The sequence below is a fragment of the Neomonachus schauinslandi genome, chromosome 4, assembly GCF_002201575.2.
Source record: "Neomonachus schauinslandi chromosome 4, ASM220157v2, whole genome shotgun sequence".
Taxonomy (NCBI): Eukaryota; Metazoa; Chordata; class Mammalia; order Carnivora; family Phocidae; genus Neomonachus; species Neomonachus schauinslandi.
In genome coordinates, this window is record NC_058406.1 from 73,108,361 (window position 1) to 73,130,994 (window position 22,634).

At 36.1% G+C, this 22,634-nt stretch overlaps 1 protein-coding gene across 1 annotated transcript in view; it reads left to right on the forward strand.

Moving 5' to 3' along the window:
- The window catches only part of PKN2 (protein kinase N2), a 139,224-nt gene that overhangs the window by 16,823 nt on the left and 99,767 nt on the right, over positions 1-22,634 (forward strand). The gene's annotated exons all lie outside the window — the stretch shown is intronic.

Genomic DNA, 22,634 nt, shown 5'->3' on the forward strand with positions numbered 1-22,634 from the left:
CATCCATCAGTAGATACTTGGGTTGCTTCCTTGTGATGCTTTCCTTTTAATAAGTGTAGCACTGTTGGAGGTTATTATACCTAGTCATGATCATTTGATAGTCTGTAACTGTGTTGTTGAGTACTGTAGCCATTAGCCACATGTAGCTATTAAAATTTAAATTAATTAAATATAAATAGAATTTAAAATTTAATTCTTCAGTCACACTGGCCACATTTTAAGTGCTTAATAGCTACATGTGGCTAGCGGCTGCCATATTGTACAGCAATGATACATAGGATATTTTGACCATTGCAAAAGATCTATTAAACAGCCATGGTAATGAATGCAAAGGTCTATTTTAATACCTTGAATTTAGAGAGACAGAGAAGTCCCTTGTGGATTATAGAAATATTTTTATTTACATTTGAATAAGGAAATTTATTCTGTTTAGCAAATAATTATGTCTGTTTAAAGACATTTTTTGCAGTGAGCTCAGAGGTTTTTGTTCACACTCTGGAATGTGTTAAAAATACTTTGCACTGGATGAATTTTATTTTATTTTATTTTTTTAAAGATTTTATTTATTTATTTGACAGAGAGGCACAGCGAGAGAGGGAACACAAGCAGGGGGAGTGGGAGAGGGAGAAGCAGGCTTCCCGCCGAGCAGGAAGCCCGATGTGGGGCTCGATCCCAGGACCCTGAGATCATGACCTGAGCCGAAGGCAGACGCTTAACTACTGAGCCACCCAGGTGCCCCGCACTGGATGAATTTTAAATAAACTGGTTTTTCAAGTGAAGTTAATTGGTAATCCATGTATTAGAAGTTTATATTAAAGATACGTAAACTGTCATGTATGTACATACTAAAGATTTACAGAAAAATAGTTTGAATTTAAAGTCCTGTTTTGTATCCATCATTCTCTTAGGGGGATGTGTGTTAAATTACATTCTTTTCTAGGACTTGAAGTTTAATTGATCTCAGGGGTAGAAGACAGCAAATGATTAGTAATGATTTGTCTAGTTTCTGCCTATTGAAATCTTAAAACAGCTTATCCTGGAAATTCTGTTTTCTCTTTAAATTTAAATTTTTTTTGTTGAGCTGTAATTGACATAGAACATTGTGTTAGTTTTAGGTGTACAATATAATGATTTGATATGTGCATATATTGAGACATGATTACCACAGTAAGTTTAGTTAACATCATCAACACATAGTTACAAATCTGTTTTTCCTGTGATGAGAACTTTTAAGATCTATTCTCTTAGCTATTTTCAAATATTTCAAATATATATAGTACTATTAACTGGAAATTCTGTATTCTTAAGCATTTTTACTGTCACTGAGATTAGATGAAGTTTTTTTGGTTTTTGTTGTTGTTGTTTGCCAATAATCTCAAATGACATCTTTAGGGAACTGGAGGAGCATGTTGTGCATGTGTGTGTAGCGTTCCCTTTATCACTCTGGATTGTATGTTTTTATTAATACCAGTTTGTTGACCTGTCTTTTAAAATTACTTTTAAAAAGATACCAGAAGATATTTTTAGATGTTTGAAACAGTTTTTGAACCTGCTGGCTATGTTTGGAATTATTATTATTTTTTTTTTTTAAAGATTTTATTTATTTATTTGAGACAGAGAGAATGAGAGACAGAGAGCACGAGAGGGAGGAGGGTCAGAGGAAGAAGCAGACTCCCCGCCAAGCAGGGAGCCCGATGCGGGACTCGATCCCGGGACTCCAGGATCATGACCTGAGCCGAAGGCAGTCGCTTAACCAACTGAGCCACCCAGGCGCCCTGTTTGGAATTATTTTAACTTGGTAAAAATTGCTTGAGCTTGAGAATGCATTTAAATCTAGCATTTTTTAGGTAATTAAAAACTATTAAATCCTTGAGTATATATTTGGAAGAGGTTAAGATAAAAGAATAAAATCTTTATTTCTAAGAGTAATCATTTATGTATTTCTTATCAAAAGTAAATAGGAGGGCGCCTGGGTGGCTCAGTTGGTTAAGCGACTGCCTTCGGCTCAGGTCATGATCCTGGAGTCCCGGGATCGAGTCCCGCATTGGGCTCCCTGCTCGGCAGGGAGTCTGCTTCTCCCTCTGACCCTCCTCCCTCTCATGCTCTCTGTATCTCATTCTCTCTGTCTCAAATAAATAAATAAAATCTTTAAAAAAAAAAAAAGTAAATAGGAAATTGATCTAATCTCATTTTTGAAAATCTGATGAATTTTTCTATATCAAAACTTCTGACTGTTACTACATTAATTTAAAAACATTTTCAGTTAGAACTAATACTAAGGAATAAAAAATTAGGCTGTTTGTACTGATCTTGTGGAAAGAAAGGAGTGGTACTGATAATAAACAACTCTGCTTAGGTATCTTTTTAGGCTTAATTACTGGAGTTGAGCTAAGGAAGGATACCAGTTCATACTCCAGCTCTTTGGAAAACAGAAACTTTTGTTTTTCTGTTAGTAATTTGGCTTACAACAGTTACAATTAATGAGCTGGTATAATAAGAAGTGACTGAAGCTGAGGAAGTAGATAATTTCTTAAATCTAGTGTAAGTAGATACCATAAAAAAAAAAAAACCCTTCAATAACCAAGAGAGTAAGATAGATTTAAATGAAAGGGAAATTGTTATCTGACTGTAGATATTCTTTTATTCAAATAGCAGAAACAAATAACAAACAATGAGTTTAGGAAAAGTTACCAAACCAGAATTTCACAGTTCACTATTTGAATACGAACATTTTGTTTTTATCTGATGACACTTGCAGCAAGTTCTTTTAATATCTAGGCAAGGATATAATTTATTAATTCAGTCAATTGGGATGCCTGTTGTATACCTGCTATTGGAATCAAATATGAGTAAATGAATTGTGGTAGTATTGTGAAGTTAAAACAAACATTTTTTTTTCATTTCAGTAGTTCCCAGAGAAACTTTTCTATTAATTTCAAAAGTTGTATTATTAAGATGTGTCTTCGAGGGTGCCTGGGTGGCTCAGTCGTTAGGTGTCTGCCTTCGGCTCAGGTCATGATCCCAGGGTCCTGGAATCGAGCCCCGCATCGGGCTCCCTGCTTGGCGGGAGGCCTGCTTCTCCCTCTCCCACTCTCCCTGCTTGTGTTCCCTCTCTCGCTGTCTCTCTCTCTGTCAAATAAATAAATAAAATCTTCAAAAAAAAAAAATTAGTGAAGCAGGTGAGTGTAAGGGACATACACACATAGTGGGATTGGCAATGACTTTGTGAACAGGTAAGCCATTATAGAAACAGCTGGTGTCAACCGCTTCTCTGCTATGGTGATTTGTTTCGGTTTGGGCTCTTACTGCCTTTTTTAGAGACTTCTAAATTTTAAAATATTTGTTCCAATTCTTAAAAGACTATTAACCAAACAAGACATGTTTGTAGGATCATTTCTGCCACTATAGTGATTTGTCTTAAATCAAATTCTGAAGTGCCTACCGTATTCGGGTGCTATATTAAGAACTGTAGTATATACAGAACAACATTGGACCTGGCCTCTACCCTTTAGAACACATTGTTCATTAAAACTTCTAGCATGATAGAAATCATATATATGTATGTGTAAATATGTAAATATACATATATCCTTGTAGACTTCTGATGGCAGTCATTTCTTAATTGTGTAAACATTGAATCACTGTGTTGTACACCTGAAACTAATATTATGGGCCCAGCATGCTTCCGCTGCGCTACTCTGCTCACCTGAAACTAATATTATATGTCAACAACACTTCAATTTAAAAAAAAGAAAGAAATGTTATATATCCTTTTGGTAACTGTTTATATGGTAGGCACTAGCCACATGAAATTGTGGTTAAAAAGTCTATTTTTGGTTTAATTAAATATACATAGCCACAAGTGGTTAGTGACTACTGAACTGACAGTGGAGCTCTAGAAACTAAATTCAGTTGCTAAAATAATCCTTATTGTCTGTTCTGAATTCTTTTGTGTTAATTACCTGGTCCTGTTCTTCTAATCAAAATCCTGAGGGAAAGCAACTCTAATATTTCACATTTCCTTAAACCAGAGTGCTCTAGATAATGGCAGAAATAATCCATGTATAATTCATATTTGAATTAGTAGGGTACCTGGGTCTGTAATTTTTCATGTATTTTCCTTTTTTTTTTTTTTTTTTTTTTTTAAAGTAGGCTCCATGCCCAGCATGGAGCCCAATGGGACTTGAACTCATGACCCTGAGATCAAGACCTGAGCTGAGATGAAGAGTAGGATGCTTAACTGACTGAGCCACCCAGGCACCCCATTAAATTTTCCTTTTGATGCATTTTTACTTATTTTGTGTATTTGAAGGAAGGCCAGTTTATTAGACAGTATTAAGTAGTATATAGGAACAAAACTGATTGTCATTTGGTTATATTCAGTAGCATGACTAACACTAATGCTGATTGCCATCCTGGGGGTGGGGGGGACTCAAATTATTCATTATTAAGTGTTTCCTTAATGCATAATGCCTAGTGACATCCCATAGATCTGCAGTGGTAGCCTACCTGTTATCCTCTAACTATGGTTTTTGTGGTTCAACCTGTCTAACCTGTAGTTCTTTTGTTAATGTGAATAGAAATAAGGAAACTAGTTATGGGTATTACTGCTTCTCTGTAGGTTTTTGTTACCTAACCTCACCCATAATAGAATAAGTCATTTTATAAACTTTGTTCCACTTGGTAATAAAGAATAAGATAGTTCAAAGTCTTATGGGGCTATTTATCTTCCTTTGCAGTACTGCTTATACCAGTGAAAAAGTTGGTTCTTCATTTTGGAGTATGTGACCTGATGTATTATGATACAATAATAAGTCATACTTCAAAATTACCAATTCTAACATGTGATTAACATGTAGTTTTATTAAATATTGGTTCATATCATAATGCCTCATTAATGGGGAATGTAGCATATTTTCCAAATAAATTAGTCTCAATCCTTTAAATCTAAAACTTTGATTTTTTAACACTGTTTTCAGAAATTATGTTTATATAGTATATGTCATGTTTTGCTCCCTGACTTACATAATGTACATAGAAAATTGGACTTTTTCTTGAGGTATGTAGTACTTCTTATCCCTGTACCAAATGGCCTTAGTGGTTAGTATGATTTTTTTTTCTTCTTTTTCAGTCAGGTATTACTTCTCACTCAGTATGTCAGCTTTGAGCAGCCATTTTTTTTTCCATTCATTCAACAAATATTTACTGACTACCTTCTGTATTCAAAGCATTATTCCAAGCCTTGGTAATATAATAATGATCCAAATATTTAAAAGTGACCAACTATACTTCCCTCTCTTATGGAACTTAAAATATGGAGAGGAAGATAGATGTTAAATAATTATACAAGGATATTGGGTCTCCTAAGGGCCCATGGGTATTAAGAACTCTGCTGAACCAGGGTAATGAAGGGAAAAAAGGAAGCCTACAATCCCAGATCATCATTAAAACAAAAGTTGTTTATAGGATTCAGAATGGACATCATGTAAACTTTGAATTAAAATTAGAGCCAGTTACTGTTTTGGAAAAGAAACAATTGAAACAGTTTAAGAGTTTGCTATGGGTCTTATAGCAAACCAGTGACAGAACCATGACTAGAATTTAGGACTTCTTAGTCATAATCTTTCTTTCTTTCTCTGTTGCCTATAATATCCCACCTTTGTTTGATCATTCTAGGTATTTTTGGTTGTGAAACATTTTTATGTATTGGAAGCATGTGAGAGCCTGAGATTTGTACATCCTGTCTTTTAAAATAGAGATTTTCAATTCTATTTTTGATAGAGATATCATTTTTACCAATAGTAATAGGAAATGTGAGATATGATTGGGCTGAAAAAGTGATTTCCATATTAATGAAGTAATTAAACCATAGATATTTAAGTTACTGCTTTAGATATACAATGAATTTTAATAAAAGGAATATATATTTGGAGTGCTTTTAGAGCGCTTGAAAGATACTTTACAATTGCAGATAGAAATGTGATCATTTATATTTGCTGGGTAAGTAGAGAGATGAATCTCCACAAGTTTCAAAACTTTGGGAGTAAAATGAGGTTTGAGGTTTAAATTTTGTTAGAATTTGAGGAGGAAGAACTGTATTTTATGTAATTTTCTTTCATTGCCCTCTAGAGTTCTAATATAAACATATGTATGAGTTTGTTGGTTTTTAAAATAATTATACCTGGGGCACCTGGGTGGCTCAGTCATTAGGCGTGTGCCTGGGGCTCAGGTCATGATCCCAGGGTCCTGGGATCGAGCTCCGCATCGGGCTCCCTGCTCTGCGGGAAGCCTGCTTCTCCCTCTCCCACTCCCCCTGCTTGTGTTCCCTCTCTGGCTGTCTCTCTCTCAAATAAATAAAATCTTTTAAAAAATAAATAAAATAAAATTATTATACTTGGTATATTTATATATGTGTAGGCTTGGTAAGAGAAATGGAAATAGGGGCCCCTGGGTGGCTCAGTCGTTAAGCATCTGCCTTCGGCTCAGGTCATGGTCTCAGGGTCCTGGGATCGAGCCCCACATCGGGCTCCCTGCTCTGTGGGAAGCCTGCTTCTCCCTCTCCCACTCCCCTGCTTGTGTTCCTGCTCTGTCAAATAAATAAATAAAATCTTTAAAAAAAAAAAAAAGAGAGAAATGGAAATAATTTGGAGAAATCATTTTTAATCTACTTTTTCCCTTATGAAGACTTATCTTCATAATTTCATTAAGATGAATAAACTTTTGTGACACGTTATTGGCTTAAAAATTATTTCTGTTTTACATATATATTTTAGTGATTTTATGAGCTTAAAAATCACATTTTCAGGATAACTATAGTTTTTAAATAAATTAGATCTACTGTGAACTCAGATCTGAGCCACCAATTTATATGAAGCATGGCTTGATATCTTTGTATCATCAGTGTCTAGAATAGGACTTCAGACATAGTAGATATTTAATAAATTGTTGCTGAATGAAATAATTTTTTTAAAGATTTTGTTTATTTGAGATAGAGAGGGGGAAAGAGCACACAAGGTGGGGAGGGGCAGAGGGAAAGGGAGAAGCAGACTCCTCACTAAGCAAGGAGTCGGCAAGATGCGTGGCTTGATCCCAGGACCCCAAGATCAGGACCTGAGCTGAAGGCAGATGCTTAACTGACTGAGCCACTTAGGCACCCCTGAATGAAATAATTTTTAAAAGCAAACTGATATGCTAAGGTATAGGACAGATGGATCAGAGTATCTATACCAATTCTGCCAAAAGCTGAGTATTTATGCCAGAGTATAGTTACCAGTTTTGAGTATCTGTACCAGAGTATGGATACCAGAGTATCTATACCAGTTCATCCAAAAGCTGAATTATCCTTTGTATCTGATCAGGCTATTATAGGCTACTCCCATCCCTCCCCATTTATGTTTTTGTAGCACCTCATAGAATATGACTTGTAGGAGAAATGTGCTTGCAATTATGATTATTATATTGGTGATACAATTATTTTATGGTGATATTATTATACTACTATAAAATTTGTCAAGAGAACTAAGCACACCATATTCTTAATTGTTAAGAATGTAATGTGTGGGGGGCGCCTGGGTGGCTCAGTCGTTAAGCGTCTGCCTTCGGCTCAGGTCATGATCCCAGGGTCCTGGGATCGAGTCCCACATCAGGCTCCCTGCTCGGCAGGAAGCCTGCTTCTCCCTCTCCCACTCCCCCTGCTTGTGTTCCTGCTCTCGCTGTCTCTCTCTCTGTCAAATAAATAAATAAAATCTTAAAAAAAAAAAAAAAAGAATGTTATGTGTGGGATTCCTTCAGATGTGTAATTCCTTCAGAGTTTGTTATAAATTATTAAAAACATTATATTAAGATGATATACCATGAAATATAAAGTATTTTAAAATAAGGTTAAGTCAGAATCTGCTTAAGGATTGGGCAGTTTTCACTTGACCCTTGGGCAGATTCCGCTTGACCCTTAATATATTTGTTCCATTTTGTTTTATTCTGATATATTAATATTTGTGGATACCAGCTTTACAATAAGAGAAAAAATGAATGAGATATTGCCAAGAATTTAAGTAATAGGAGACTTCATTTTTAGGAATTATAAAAGAAGCTTATATATTATATTGGGCATAAATTTAAATACACTTTAATATTTCTTACATATCAAAGTATACCCAGTAACATGGCATTTCAATTTGAAAATTCTTTTTTTTAAGTATTATTGAATTATAATTGACATAGTGTTATGTTTCAGGTGTACAATGTATTGATTCAACAATTCTGTACTTAGTGTTCACATGATAAGTGTAATTACCATCTGTCAGCATACTTTATTACAGTGTCACTGACTATATTTCCTATGCTGTAGTTTTCATCTCCGTGACTTACTTATTTTATAAGTGGAAGTTTTTTATCTCTTAATTCCCTTTATTTTGTCTATCCTCCCACTGGCCTCCCCTCTGGCAAGCACCAGTTTGTTCTTTGTATTTAAGAGTGTTTTGTTTGTTTGCTTGTTCATTTGTTTTTTAGATTCCACATAAAGTTGAAATCATATGGCATTTGTCTTTCTCTGCCTGACTTATTTCACTCAGCATAATACCATTTAGGTCCATCCATGTTGTTACAAATGGCAAGATTTCATTCTTTTCTATGGCTGAGGGCTGAGTAATATTCCTCTGTGTGTGTGTGTGTGTGTGTGTGTGTGTGTAAAACATCTTTATCCATTTGTCTGTTGATGAACATTTGGGTTGTTACCATATCTTGGCTATTTATAAACAATGCTATAATAAACACAAAGGTGCATGCATCTTTTTGATTTAGGGTTTTTGTTTTCTTCAGGTAAATGCCCAATAGTAGAATTACTGGGTCATGTGGTATTTCTCTTTTAATTTTTTAAGGAACCTCCATACTTTTTTTCCACAGTGGTTGCACCAATTTACTGAACATTCTTAACATGTTTTCAAGAAAGTGTATTCTCAGAGTAGAACAATTTTAAGAGGTTGAGAGGCCATTACCTGTACCTGTAGCGTTGAAATTCAGACAGAGGATTATCCTACTTTAGATGTCCTTCTGCTGAGAATTGTACAGATTTCTATAACTACTTCCACAGTAATGGAATCCAATTATCTTTATTAGATATATCTCTCTTTTTCTTTATTGTTTGTATTATTCCTTTCTTGTTTTGTTAAAAATATTTTAGGCATACTAAAAGATGCATAGAGAATAATAAAACAAAACACTGTTATATTCACTCAGCTAAAATAAACATTACCAGTGCAATTGAATGAGGGTACCTATCTAGCACTTCTTCCCTTCCACCCCCAACTACTATAATAAATCTAGTATTTATCATTTCTACACCAGAAATTATTTTTCGATGAAATCTCTAGCTCTGAGATTCACCCTCATGGTAATTATAAATATTGTACCTTGTGTCATCAGTGGACATGAAGACAAATATGAAGGACAGTTGGAAGGTTGCACTCAGTTTCATATACCACATTCTTATCTAATTACCAGTATAACACTTTATCACTCACTAATTTTTAATTTGTTTTAGCCAAGTCACTTGGCTCTTTCATTGTTTCTATTTGTAAATAGCTGTTACTTGTCTTGCACTTAACTAATTAGTTTTACTTACACAGGGATGTCCTGTTCTATTGTCTGTATAGTTCAACTCTGAGTAAATGACACCTTGCTTTCTATTTCTTCAACCTGATCAGTAAAATAAAACATTTAATGAGAGTCTCAAGTTTGATTTCCTCCTTCCTTCCTCTTCTCTCCCTCCCTTCCCTCCTCCCTGTCTGTCCATCCATTCATCTGTCTATCTGTTTATAATCTTAGTTCGGTTGCCTTTTTTGTATACTTTCAGACAACAACAAAAGCATCTCTGGGCTTTTCCTTTTTAATTGTTTCTTTAATATCTCTTTATTGAAGCCCCCCAATTCTTATTATTATGCTTGAAATAGATATGCTACTATGTTATCTATTTTATCTTTATTATTTTAAAAATATGTAACACTTTAGGACATTGGAAGTTTGGGATATATCACATCTGTTCTAAATTATTATTTTTTTATTTGACAGAGAGAGAGACAGTGAGAGAGAGAACACAAGCAGGGGGAGTGGGAGAGGGAGAAGCAGGCTTCCCGCCGAGCAGGGAGCCCGATGTGGGACTCGATCCCAGGACCCTGGGATCATGACCTGAGCCAAAGGCAGACGCTTAATGACTGAGCCACCCAGGCACCCCCACATCTGTTCTAAATTAAATGTGACACACAAAAAATTAATTTTGGTCCCATCTTTTCTCCATTTTGATGTCCTACTATCTCTTTCCCATTTTTTGGCTGTATTTAGTGATAATGGTAATAATGTTGGCTCTCCTGGTGATTGACTAACTGATAAATGCCAGATACTGTGACAAAGATTTGGGTATTTTACTGATTTAATCACTTAGTCCTTTGAGACATAAACCTTAGTTCTTATTTGTTCTGATATACTTGTAGGTTTCATTATTTTATTAGAACCTTTGCTTCCTGTCACAGTTTTCTGCCTCTGCCTGAGTCACTTCCCCACCTGTCTACCTCCATTTCACAACCAGAATTTCCACATTTTTCCAAAATGCCCTGGGTAGTGATAAAGCCCCTATTGAGAAGTTCCGGCTAGAGGAAATGACTTTTAGTTCATATTTAGAGATGAAAGAAAAATATAATGTAGAAGTAGCCCTTAATTTTTTTTTTTTTTACTTGTTGATTTTAAGAGTCTCAGTTAAAGTGTAATGATCACTAATGAGTGTATGAGATTATTATTCTTATTTCTTACATTGTTAGGACCATCGACACAAAACAGAGCTTTTATGTTTTATCTCCTGGGAAGTTCAGGAATGGAGGAGGTTCAGAATGAAGAAGATCCCCTGCTTTACCTTCAGAGGTGTGCAAACAAATAGTAATTAGGCATACTGAGGAGGATTTATTTCTCTGATCATCAAGCTCTGCTTAAATTTTTAACATGGTTAATTTTGTATAAAGGAAGTTAATTTTGTATTCCAGGAAATTAATCAAGGTCTTATTGTATGCTTTTTTTTCCCCATTTATTTATTTATTTATTTATTTATTCTTATGTTAATCCCCATACATTACATCATTAGTTTTAGATGAAGTGTTCCATGATTCATTGTTTGTGCATAACACCCAGTGCTCCATGCAGAATGTGCCCTCCTCAATACCCACCACCAGGCTAACCCATCCTCCCACCCCTCTCCCCTCTAGAACCCTGTTTGTTTTTCAGAGTCCATCGTCTCTCATGGTTCGTCTACCCCTCCGATTTCCCCCGCTTCATTCTTCCCCTCCCGCTACCTTCTTCTTCTTCTTTTTTTTTTTCTTAACATATATTGCATTATTTGTTTCAGAGGTACAGATCTGCGATTCAACAGTCTTGCACAATTCACAGCGCTTACCAGAGCACATACCCTCCCCAGTGTCTATCACCCAGTCACCCCATCCCTCCCACCCCGCCCCCCACTCCAGCAACCCTCAGTTTGTTTCGGGCGATTCAGAATTCCTCATATCAGTGAGATCATATGATACATGTCTTTCTCTGTTTGACTTATTTCGCTCAACATAATACCCTCCAGTTCCATCCACGTCGTTGCAAATGGCAAGATCTCATTCCTTTTGATGGCTGCATAATATTCCATTGTATATATATACCACATCTTCTTTATCCATTCATCTGTCGATGGACATCTTGGCTCTTTCCACAGTTTGGCTATTGTGGACATTGCTGCTATAAACATCGGGGTGCACGTACCCCTTCGGATCCCTAATTTTGTATCTTTGGGGTAAATACCCAGTAGTGCAATTGCTGGGTCATAGGGTAGTTCTATTTTCAACTTTTTGAGGAACCTCCATACAGTTTTCCAGAGTGGCTGCCCCAGCTTGCATTCCCACCAACAGTGTAGGAGGGTTCCCCTTTCTCCGCATCCCCGCCAACATCTGTCGTGTCCTGACTTGTTAATTTTAGCCATTCTGACTGGTGTGAGGTGGTATCTCATTGAGGTTTCAATTTGGATTTCCCTGATGCCGAGCGATGTTGAGCACTTTTTCATGTGTCTGTTGGCCATTTGGATGTCTTCTTTGGAAGAATGTCTGTTCATGTCTTCTGCCCATTTCTTGATTGGATTCTTTGTTCTTTGGGTGTTGAGTTTGATGAGTTCTTTATAGATTTTGGATACTAGCCCTTTATCTGATATGTCATTTGCAAATATCTTCTCCCATTCTGTCGGTTGTCTTTTGGTTTTGTTGACTGTTTCCTTTGCTTTGCAAAAGCTTTTTATCTTGATGAAGTCCCAAGAGTTCATTTTTGCCCTTGCTTCCCTTGCCTTTGGTGATGTTTCTAGGAAGAAGTTGCTTCAGCTGAGGTCAAAGAGGTTGCTGCCTGTGTTCTCCTTTAGGATGTTGATGGACTCCTGTCTCACATTGAGGTCTTTCAACCATTTGGAGTCTATTTTTGTGTGTGGTGTAAGGAAATGGTCCAGTTTCATTCTTCTGCATGTGGCTGTCCAATTTTCCCAACACCATTTGTTGAAGAGACTGTCTTTGTTCCATTGGACATTCTTTCCTGCTTTGTCGAAGATGAGTTGACCATAGAGTTGAGGGTCCATTTCTGGGCTCTCTATTCTGTTCCATTGATCTATGTGTCTGTTTTTGTGCCAGTACCATGCTGTCTTGATGATGACAGCTTTGTAATAGAGCTGGAAGTCCGGACTTGTGATGCCGCTGGCTTTGCTTTTCTTTTTCAACATTCCTCTGGCTATGCGGGGTCTCTTCTGGTTCCATACAAATTTTAGGATTATTTGTTCCATTTCTTTGAAAAAAGTGGATGGTATTTTGATGGGGATTGCATGGAATGTGTAGATTGCTCTAGGTAGCATTGACATCTTCACAATATTTGTTCTTCCAATCCATGAGCATGGAACGTTTTTCCATTTCTTTGTGTCTTCCTCAATTTCTTTCATGAGTATTTTATAGTTTTCTGAGTACAGATCCTTTGTCTCTTTGGTTATTGTATGCTTTTTTGTGAATATGGTATATTTCCTAAAAAGTCTTTTTTGCATATTAGGCTCCTAAGAAATAGCTAATAACTAGAAGGTAACTAGTTGACAACAGGCTTGGCCTACATGGGTTCTGAACTTTGGGTGCTTGGATGGACTTAGGGATCTGTGAACCCTCTGAAACCTCCTCCCACTCTGTGTTTTTGTGCCTATTTGTTGCACACATAGAATTGCTTTCATCAAGATCTCAGAGTAGATTTGTAATCTGTGCACCCACCCCTTACCCCAACTCCACATACACAGAAAAGTTTAAGAACCACTACTAGGGGAAAATTGATAAACTTGATCAGTGGAATGGTGATTAGATGCTCCTAGAATTATTGGTAGTTCTAGTACCTGTCACTTGGTTTAGAATACTGACAAGATAAAATGTTTTCTATTTTAAGTATATAAGGGTCTAAAAATGTGGAATGTGAAGATAAAACAACAGGAAAATTAAGTAGTCGTGGGACCATTACTAACAACTCATATTTTACTTACTGTATAATTTTTTTTTGTGTGCTTGAACATGCTTGTGACTTAATTGAAAAGAAAAATTGTGACTGAAAGCCCTTTCCATATTATAAAATGTAAGGATTATCTTGATTTCTAACTCTAGTTGTTTGTATTTCCAATACTTTTTGCCTGAAAGAAAGCACTTTTTTTATTGGGAAATGGGTGGAGTTTTGGGTTTGGATATGGGGGAATTGTTACTCTAGCTATGGAACTTGAAGCACATTCTTTTTTTTTTTTAATGTCCTCAAAAATATTTATTGATTAGCTATGATGTGTCAGACACAGTGCTGCGGACACAGTTGTAAACAAGACAGATACTACACCTGCTCTTAGAGAGTTTATCTTACTGTCAAGCAGGGAAGACAAAGTAAGGATGTGATAGGAAACAGGCATGGATACTGAGGATCACCTCACAGGAGCATTGGGGCAATGATCATAAATGGTACTGTGTTTTTAACTTTGGTGTCCACATGGTCATTGTGAGTCCACAGAAGTATGAATGATTTTTTTTTTTTTGAAGTATGACTGATGTTTTGAGTGTTACTGTAACCTGTAATATTGCTGAACTACTTTATTCTAGTAGTTTCTGATAAATTTCTTGGAATTTTATTTTTATGTAGATGACCATTTAATCTGCTAATAGGGATAGTTTTGCTTCTTCCTTTTCAATCTGTATGCCCTTTATTATTGAAATGGTTAGACTTCCCATTACTGTGTTGAATAACACTGCTGAGAGCATATGTCCTTATCCTGATCCTGATCTTAGGGAAAAGCACTTAGTCTTTCACTATTACATATGCTAGCTGTATTTGTAGAATCTCTGCCAAGTTTAGAAAGTTCTCCTCTATTCCTGGTTAGTTTCCTGAGAGTTTTTAATTATGAATGCCTGTTAAATTTTGTCAGATGCTTTTCTGCATCAGTAGGTATGATGATGTGATTTTTTCATCTTTATTCTTTTGACGTGGATTATATTGATGGATTTTTTAATATGAATCAGTCTTGCATAGATGAAATAAATTCTTACTGGGTTCATAATGTATAATCTTCTTCATTACTGGATTCAGTTTGCTTTTTTTTTTGAGGATTTTTACATCTAAATTCATGGGAAAATTTGGTCTTTGTGTTCATTTATTTTATCAGAGTAACATTGACCTTATAAAAGGAGTTGAGAAGTATTCCCTCATATTTTCTGTAGAAGATTGTCTAACAGTTATAGGACTGTTCAGATTACGTATTTCATATTGGGTGAGTTTTGGTGGTTTGTCCTTTTCAAAGAGTTGGTTCATTTCATCTAAGTTGTTGATTTGTATGTGTAGATTTGTTTTTAGTGTTTTCTTATTGTTTTTTTAATGGCTGTAATATTTATAGTCATATCCAGTGTTTTATTTCTGATACTGTATTTTGTGTCTTTTAGATCTTTGTCAGTCTTACTTGAGGTTTAGCAATTGATCTTTTTAATTTTTGTTTTATTGATTTTTTTATTTTAAATTTCATTGTGGTTTCTGCTCTTATTTTTATTGTTTCCTTCTTTTACCTGCTTTTGGTTTATTTTGCCCTTTTTCTATTTCTTGAGGTGGGAGTTTAGCTACGTCCCACACATTTGTTACATTGTATTTTAATTTTTATTCAGTTTTCTCTGTATTTTTAAAAATTTCTTTGGAGACTTCTCCTTTGAACTATAGGTTATTTAGAAGTGTGTTTTTAGTTTCTGAGTGTTTGGAAATTTTTTTACTTTCTGTTGTTGACTAGCTTGATTCTTTTATGGTTGGTGACACGCTGTTTATGTTTAAATTCTTTTTTTTTTTTTTAAGATTTTATTTATTTATTTGACAGAGCACAAGCAGGGGGGGCAGCAGGCAGAGGGAGAGGGAGAAGCAGGCTCCCCGCTGAGCAGGGAGCCTGATGCAGGGCTCGATCCCAGGACCCCGGGGATCATGACCTGAGCTGAAGGCAGACTTAACAACTGAGCCACCCAGGTGCCCGTTTAAATTCTTTTAAATTGATTTAGGTATGTTTTATGACTCAGTTTCTGGTCTGTCGTGATGAATGTTCCATGAGCACTTGAAAAGAATATGTATTTTGTTCTTGTTAGGTGGAGTAGTTTATAAATAAAAATTTTTAAATTTCTTTTTGATGGTGTTCTTCGGTCTTCTTGCTGGTTTTCAATCTTGTAGTTCTGTTTTGCTTAGAGAAGAGTGTTGAAGTCCTCAATTATAGTTTTATATTTTTCTATTTTTCCTCTGGGTTTTATCAGCTTTTGTTTCTTATATTTTGAATTTCTCTTGTTTCCACATTTAGGATTACTATGTCTTTTTGGTGGGTAGATCATTTAATCATTTTGTAATGAACATATCGTGCCCTGATAATTTTCGTTGCTTTGAAGTCTGCTTCTCCTGATAATATAGCCACTGCTGCTCTTATTTTGATTGTTTATATAGCATATCCTTTTCATCCAGTCTGCTTATGCCATGACAATCAAAGATAGGGTCTTATAAATAGCCTCTAGCTAGGTCATACTTTTTAATCCATTATGCCAATCTCTGTTTTGAATTTTTGTATTTAGACCATTTACACTTACAGTAATTATTGATATGTAAGAGCTTAGGTCTACTAGACCACTATTAGTTTTCTGTTTGTTCCTTCTGTTTCTTCCTCCTCTTTCCCTTTTGTTGCTTACCTGTAGTCTACCTGAACATATTTTAGAATTCCATTTTTATTTTATAGTGTTTTTGAGCATATCACCAGCTTTTTTTAGAGTGGTTCCTTTGATTATTACATTTATGCATGTGTAAATTATTTTAGATACTATTGGTATTGACATTTTACCACTTTGAGTAAATTTATAGAATCTTACTTCTGCTTAGGTCCCTTTACCTATTTTAAAATCTGTCTTGTTTTCTTCTACACTGAGCATATAAAAACTCATGAGGAGAATGATAGTCTGTTACATTTAACAGTATTTTTATTCATTTTGACTTCTTTCTTTCTGAAGTTATAAACCTCCCTCATTTATCATTTCTTTTAAGTTTGGGGAACTTCTTTTAGCCATTCTTTAAGAATGAGACTGCTGCTGACAATTTCTCTTAGTTTTCTCTGAGAATGTTTTTGTTTCCCTTTAATTCCTGATTAATATTTTTACTGGGTATAAAATTTGAGGTTGACAGTTCTGTTCTTTCAGCATTTAAAATGTTATACTGCTTTCTTCTGGCATCCATGGTTTCCATTGAGAAATGCATCATTTCTCTGTAGATGTTTTCAAAAATGGTTCTTTGTGTATAGTTTTCATAAATTTGATTTGATATATCTTGGCTTCATTGAATGTCCTTAGGGTTATCCTTTCTGGAGTTTGCTCACTTTCTTGAATCTATAGATTTATGCCTTTTGGCAAATTATACAAGTTAGCCTTTTTTTCCCCCCAATATTCTTTCAGATACACACTCCTTCTCTTCTTCTGGGACTCCAATAACACAAATGTTAGATCTTTTGTCCTACAGATTTTTGTGCTTTGTTTATTTTTTTCAATCTATTTCCTTTCTGTTGTTCAGATTGTCTTCAAGTTTAATGAGTCTGTCCTCTGTTATCTTCAATCTACTATTGAGCCCATCCAGTGAGCCTTTTATTTTAATTATGTTTTTCAGTTTATAATTAACTTGATTCTGTTTTTCTGTCTTATTTGCTGAGCTTTTCTATTCTTTTTTTCAAGTTTTTTTTCATTTTTTCACTTATTGAAGCATTTTTAACGATGATGCTTTAAAATCCTGTCATTTCAACATGTGATTTATCTTTTTTTTGGCATAGATTGACTATCTTTTCCCATTCAGTTTTTCATTTTCCTGGTTCTTGGGTGAGTGGGGTTTTTTTTTTCCTTTTTATTGTTATCCTAGACATTTTGACTGTTACGTTATGAGACCTTGTATCCTATTTAAATCTTCTATTTTAGCAAGTACTCTGTTTAGATTTAGCACATAGATTCTGGCCTACTTTTGTGGGATATAGTTCCAATGATCATTTCCTTTCCAGAGCCCTCACAGTATTATTCTGGTTTGCTTTGTGTACTACTTGAAAGCTATTCCAAAAGGCTAGGTTTTATGGTGTAGTTCATTTTCTCAACCTTTTTGTGTATGAATTCCGGTCAGCTTGATCTGTGGATTGGTTCTGCCATGTCATGGTTCTATGTAGGACTTCTTATGCAGGTTTAATTAATTCTTTTCTCCAGCTCTCTCCTTCAAGGTCTTCTTCCTTCTATTCCACTCTCTGGGGGTAGTGAGCAGGACTGCCTGTTCCTGCTAGAAAGGAGTGGAATTCTTGACTTGGTCCCCACTTGGTCTTCATTGGCAGCACACCATTGGAGGAGGCAATTGTTGTCTCAGACTACCTGCTACTGTTAGATGAGCAAAAGCCCAGAATCTCTTTCATTGTCTGATGACACCATGCAAATGGGAGATGGGCATTTCACCTTGTTTCATCTTCTATTACTGGACATTGGGGCAGGTCTCTGCTGATATCACATTGGTGAAGGAAGGGAGTATCATCCTGATTTACCTACTCCTGTTGAGTAAGAGTATGCTTCTGTTCCTAGTCTCTACTTAGGCTGCCCTGACGGGGAAGGAAAGCTACTTACCAGGCCCTCTGCTCCCTCAGGGTCGGGGGAAGCAGACCACACACCCTACTTGGTCTCTGTTGATGTCTCTTTCTGGATGGGTAAGAGGAGCCCCATTCTGGACCTTCCTATACCCTTCAGTATACTCACTTCAGCTCCATGGGCACCATACTAACAGGGAAGGAGAGCACCACTTCAGGGTACTTGGCTTTTGCCATTCTATCTGCTGCTACCAGTAGAGAAGTCCAGACTCCCCAGATCGGGGGACCATCCATAGTGTTTGGCTGACTAGAGAGAGAGCAGACTTTTAATGACTTTTTTTTTTTTTTTTTTAACTTTGGCTTTGAAGGTTCTTTTGTCTGCTACCCAGTGTGGATAAGTTGTGATAAAAAGAAAGTCCAGAGAATTTACCACCTTCTGTTCCTCAAGACCCAAACTTTCTAACTGGTTTGCCCTTTTTTCCGCCTCTCAGAGCCTTATGATTGTCTGCTGTTTTATTTCCAGAGTGTTTAGTTATAGTTACCAGGCAGGACTAGAAAGAAATGAACTTGTTCCATCTTGTCCAGAACCAGAAATTTGACAAGTCTGATTTTTGTTTTAGTTTCTCAAGCAGGGACACTTCTTTCTTTCGCTTTATTTGGATAACTCTTAATCATCTCTTAGGTCTCAGAATAAAATTTGCTTCCTCAGAGAGTCTTAGGGAGGCTTTCCTCAATGTTTTAATCAAATTATAGGTGGGTTTTTCATTGTTACGTCATGTTCTTTCATTGCAGTTGTCCCAATTTTTAATTGTGGTTTACTTGTTGAATGTGTGTCTTTTCTCTAGATACAAGCTCCTTGATTGTAAGGATCCTTTTTTTTTTTTTTTTTTTAAGAAAAAATACTTAACATATTTAGGATAGTTTTAAATTTATAGAAAAAACTGAGAAGACAATAGAGAGTTCCCACATACCCCAGACTCATTTCCCCCCTTTTTAACATCATACATAAATATGGTACATTTGTTAGAGTTAATGAGTTTTATTAGAAACTAAAGTCCACACTTTACTCAGATTTCTATAGTTCTCATTTTCCTGCTCCAGCATCCCATCGTGGATGCCACATTACATTTAGTTGCCACGTCTCCATAGGCTCTTCTTGGCTGTTTCAGTTTCTCAGACTTTCCTTTTTCTTTTCATTCTTTCTTTCTTTTTTTTTAAGTGATCTTAACATTTTGAGGAGTACTAGTCAGATATTTTATAGATGCCCTTCTATTGGAATTTGGTGTTTTTCCTTATTAGACAGAGTTGTAGGTTTTTGGAAGGTAAACTACAGTGTTAAAGTACTGTTTTCATCATATTGTATCAAGGGTACATAATATCAACATGACTTATCACTGTTGATATTGACCTTGATTACCCAGATGAGGTAGTGTTTGTCAGGTTCCTCCTGACTATAAAGTTACTCTTTTTTTTTTTTTCCTCCTCTTCATACTGTACTCTTTGGAAAGAAGTCATTATGCACAACTGACATATAAGGAGTTGGGGGGTTATGCTCCTCTTCCTTGATGGCAAAACACACACATACACTCTGCCATCATCAGAGAGCTGAGAAAGGGATACAGACTGTTACAGGAGAATCAAAGTGTTTTACGCATATATATGAAACAACCTCACTGAAGAGAGTGGTGGGAAAAGGTGCAAATCTAGGTAACTTGAAAATGAAGGGAACCTGCAAAAGCAAAAGGGAAGTGCATGTAAGCACTGTACTGTAGTTGAGAAAGTTATTTCCAATGGGGATATGGGTTAACAATTCTGATCCTGCTATGCATGTATACTGGCATTGAATAAGTAAGTGGATGGCAAGGAGTAGGAGCCAGGTTTCTTACTGGAAGGAAATTTATAGATAAGCAAGTGAAGGAAGTTAGAATGATACATAGAGATTATGGATTGGAGTTGTCATTATATCGTCATAATACAATATAGATGTCCTTTATTTCTTCACCGCTGTGGATCCAATATCCATTACAGCATCTAGCACGCATAATAGGTATTCAGTAAATATTTGTGGGATGGACGAATCAGTTATGCTTGGCCAGGATGTGGGACACTATGGTTTAGTTTAGTCAGATGTCCATACTTAAATCATTCAACTGTTGCCGGGGATTATGGGATCATGTAAAAACATTGACAACCTCACTAGAATCACATGGTTTGAGTGAGATAAGAAACATTTCCCAGAAACTCAAGGGAGAAGGGTATGCAAAATAAGACCAAAAATGACCAGTAGCTTCCTTTGGAAGAAAAGTAGATATCTGACCCATTAAGTTCAGTTTCGTGGTATAAAATGAGGTTAAAGTAGAAGTGTATACAAATACTTATAAGGCATATTGATCTTGATATTGGCAAAATCATTTATATAGATCTGGAATTGGAGTTATCATTACTAAATTACATAAAATTTCATGTTTCAAAGCAGGAAGCTAGGTGTATTTTATTATTTGGGACTCTGATTTGTGATAAGAGAAATCTTTTTAATATGTTGAGTTAGCCAACATATAGTACATCATTAGTTTTTGATGTAGTGTTCAACAATTCATTAGTTGCGTATAACACACAGTGCTCGTCACAACACGTGCCCTCCTCAATGAGAGAAATCTTAAGTCAAACTAACTTAAGCAAAAGAGGAATTGGTTAGCACTATAAAAAGTTGAGGGGTATGGGAGTATGTTTAAACATGATTCGATTTAGATGCTCTGCTTTTGTCCTCAGTGATCTTTTTCTCTCAAAGGGTTAGCTTTGTTTTCTGGCTATCTATGATAAGAAAAGCATTTATCTTCATTAGTAGCTTTAAATTTTTATTGTTTTTGCAACTAGTGTTCTCCGGAGAAGGACTTCCTTATCAGTTTTCCTTGAAAAGGGCATCTGAATGGGCCTACTTCAGTCACATGACTAATCCTAAATCAGTCACTGAATATAAGGATTGGATACTCTCTCCTACATGCAGCTTATGCTTAATTTTGTCACAGGAATGGTAAGGAAGTAAGACAATTTTTCTAAGAAGTCCATTTTAAAAAGTAATGACTTTATGTTTTATTTTTTAAAGAAGAGGATTGTTGTCTCTACCTACATCCTTCTTGAATTGTGGCAGGGGGCATAAGGTGGGGGGAAAAAAAGGAAAAAAAAACTTAACATAAAAACAATGTTAGATTGTTATACTTTTTATCTATTGGGATTAAATCAATAATAATATTAATACTTGTAATTGAAGAGACTGCTTAAAGTGATCATTATTTCTTGCCTGGATTACTGCAGTGGCCTCAATCACATATCTGTTACAGTGTAACAAACTCCTTTCAAGATTCTGTGGGTATACTAGGTGTTTTTTTTGTTTTTTTTTTTTTTTTTCTGTTGGTTTTGCCTGTGCTCACTTATACAGCTGCATTCAGCTGGTGCCTAAGCTGGACTGGAATGTCCACTGTAGCCTCACTCACATGTCTGGTGCCTCAGATGGAATGGCTGGAACAGCTGGAGTGCTTTGGTTTTCTTCTGCATGGCCTCTCTCCACATGGTCACTCTCATCTTCCAGGGTCTCTCTCCTAACAGAATAGTCTGGACTTCTTTAAATAGTATTTGGGTTTTCAAGAGTGAAAACAGAAGCTGTGACTCCCCTTGAAGCCTGTGCTTGTGTCTCTCTGCCTATCATCAGAATATCACTTCATCACACTGTCAGAATAAGTCAGAAGGCTAGTGTTCACTCAGTGTGAAAGCGGGGGCTACATGAAAATGTGAATCCGGGGAGGCAGGATTCATTTGAGACTACTTTATAACCATCTACTATAGCTTCATAGAATGGGTTTCCCTGCTTTTTTCTGGCCCCCCACCCCCAAATCTCTTAATACAGGCAGTCATAGCATATCACTTACTTGCTTAAGCCCTACCCTATTTCACTCAGAGTAAAAACCAAAGTCTTTATATTGCCTACAAGGCCCTACATGATCCTTGGTCAAATAAGAATTTATATTATATCTAAAACAAGAAATCCAAGGTAGGCAGTGTAAGACTTGTGTAGAGTTCAGTAAAGCTGTCGGGGTCTCAGGCTTTACTGGGCTTTGTGCTTTGCCATGTTTAGTATGTTGGGTTTTGTCCTATTTGTCCCTTATTGCCACATGATGGCTCCTACATCTTCAGGCCTTGGGTCTGCATTCTAAGCAAAAAGAGAAGTAGAGGGGCACCTGGGTGGCTCAGTCGTTAAGCGTCTGCCTTCGGCTCAGGTCATGATCCCAGGATCCGCGGATCGAGCCCCACATCGGGCTCCCTGCTCAGTGGGGAGCCTGCTTCTCCTTCTCCCTCTGTCTACCACTCTGCCTACTTGTGCTCTCTCTCTGTCAAATAAATAAATAAAATCTTTAAAAAAAAAAAAAAAAAAAAAGAGAGACACTTTCCCCAAAATGCTGGGCTGGCTTCTCTT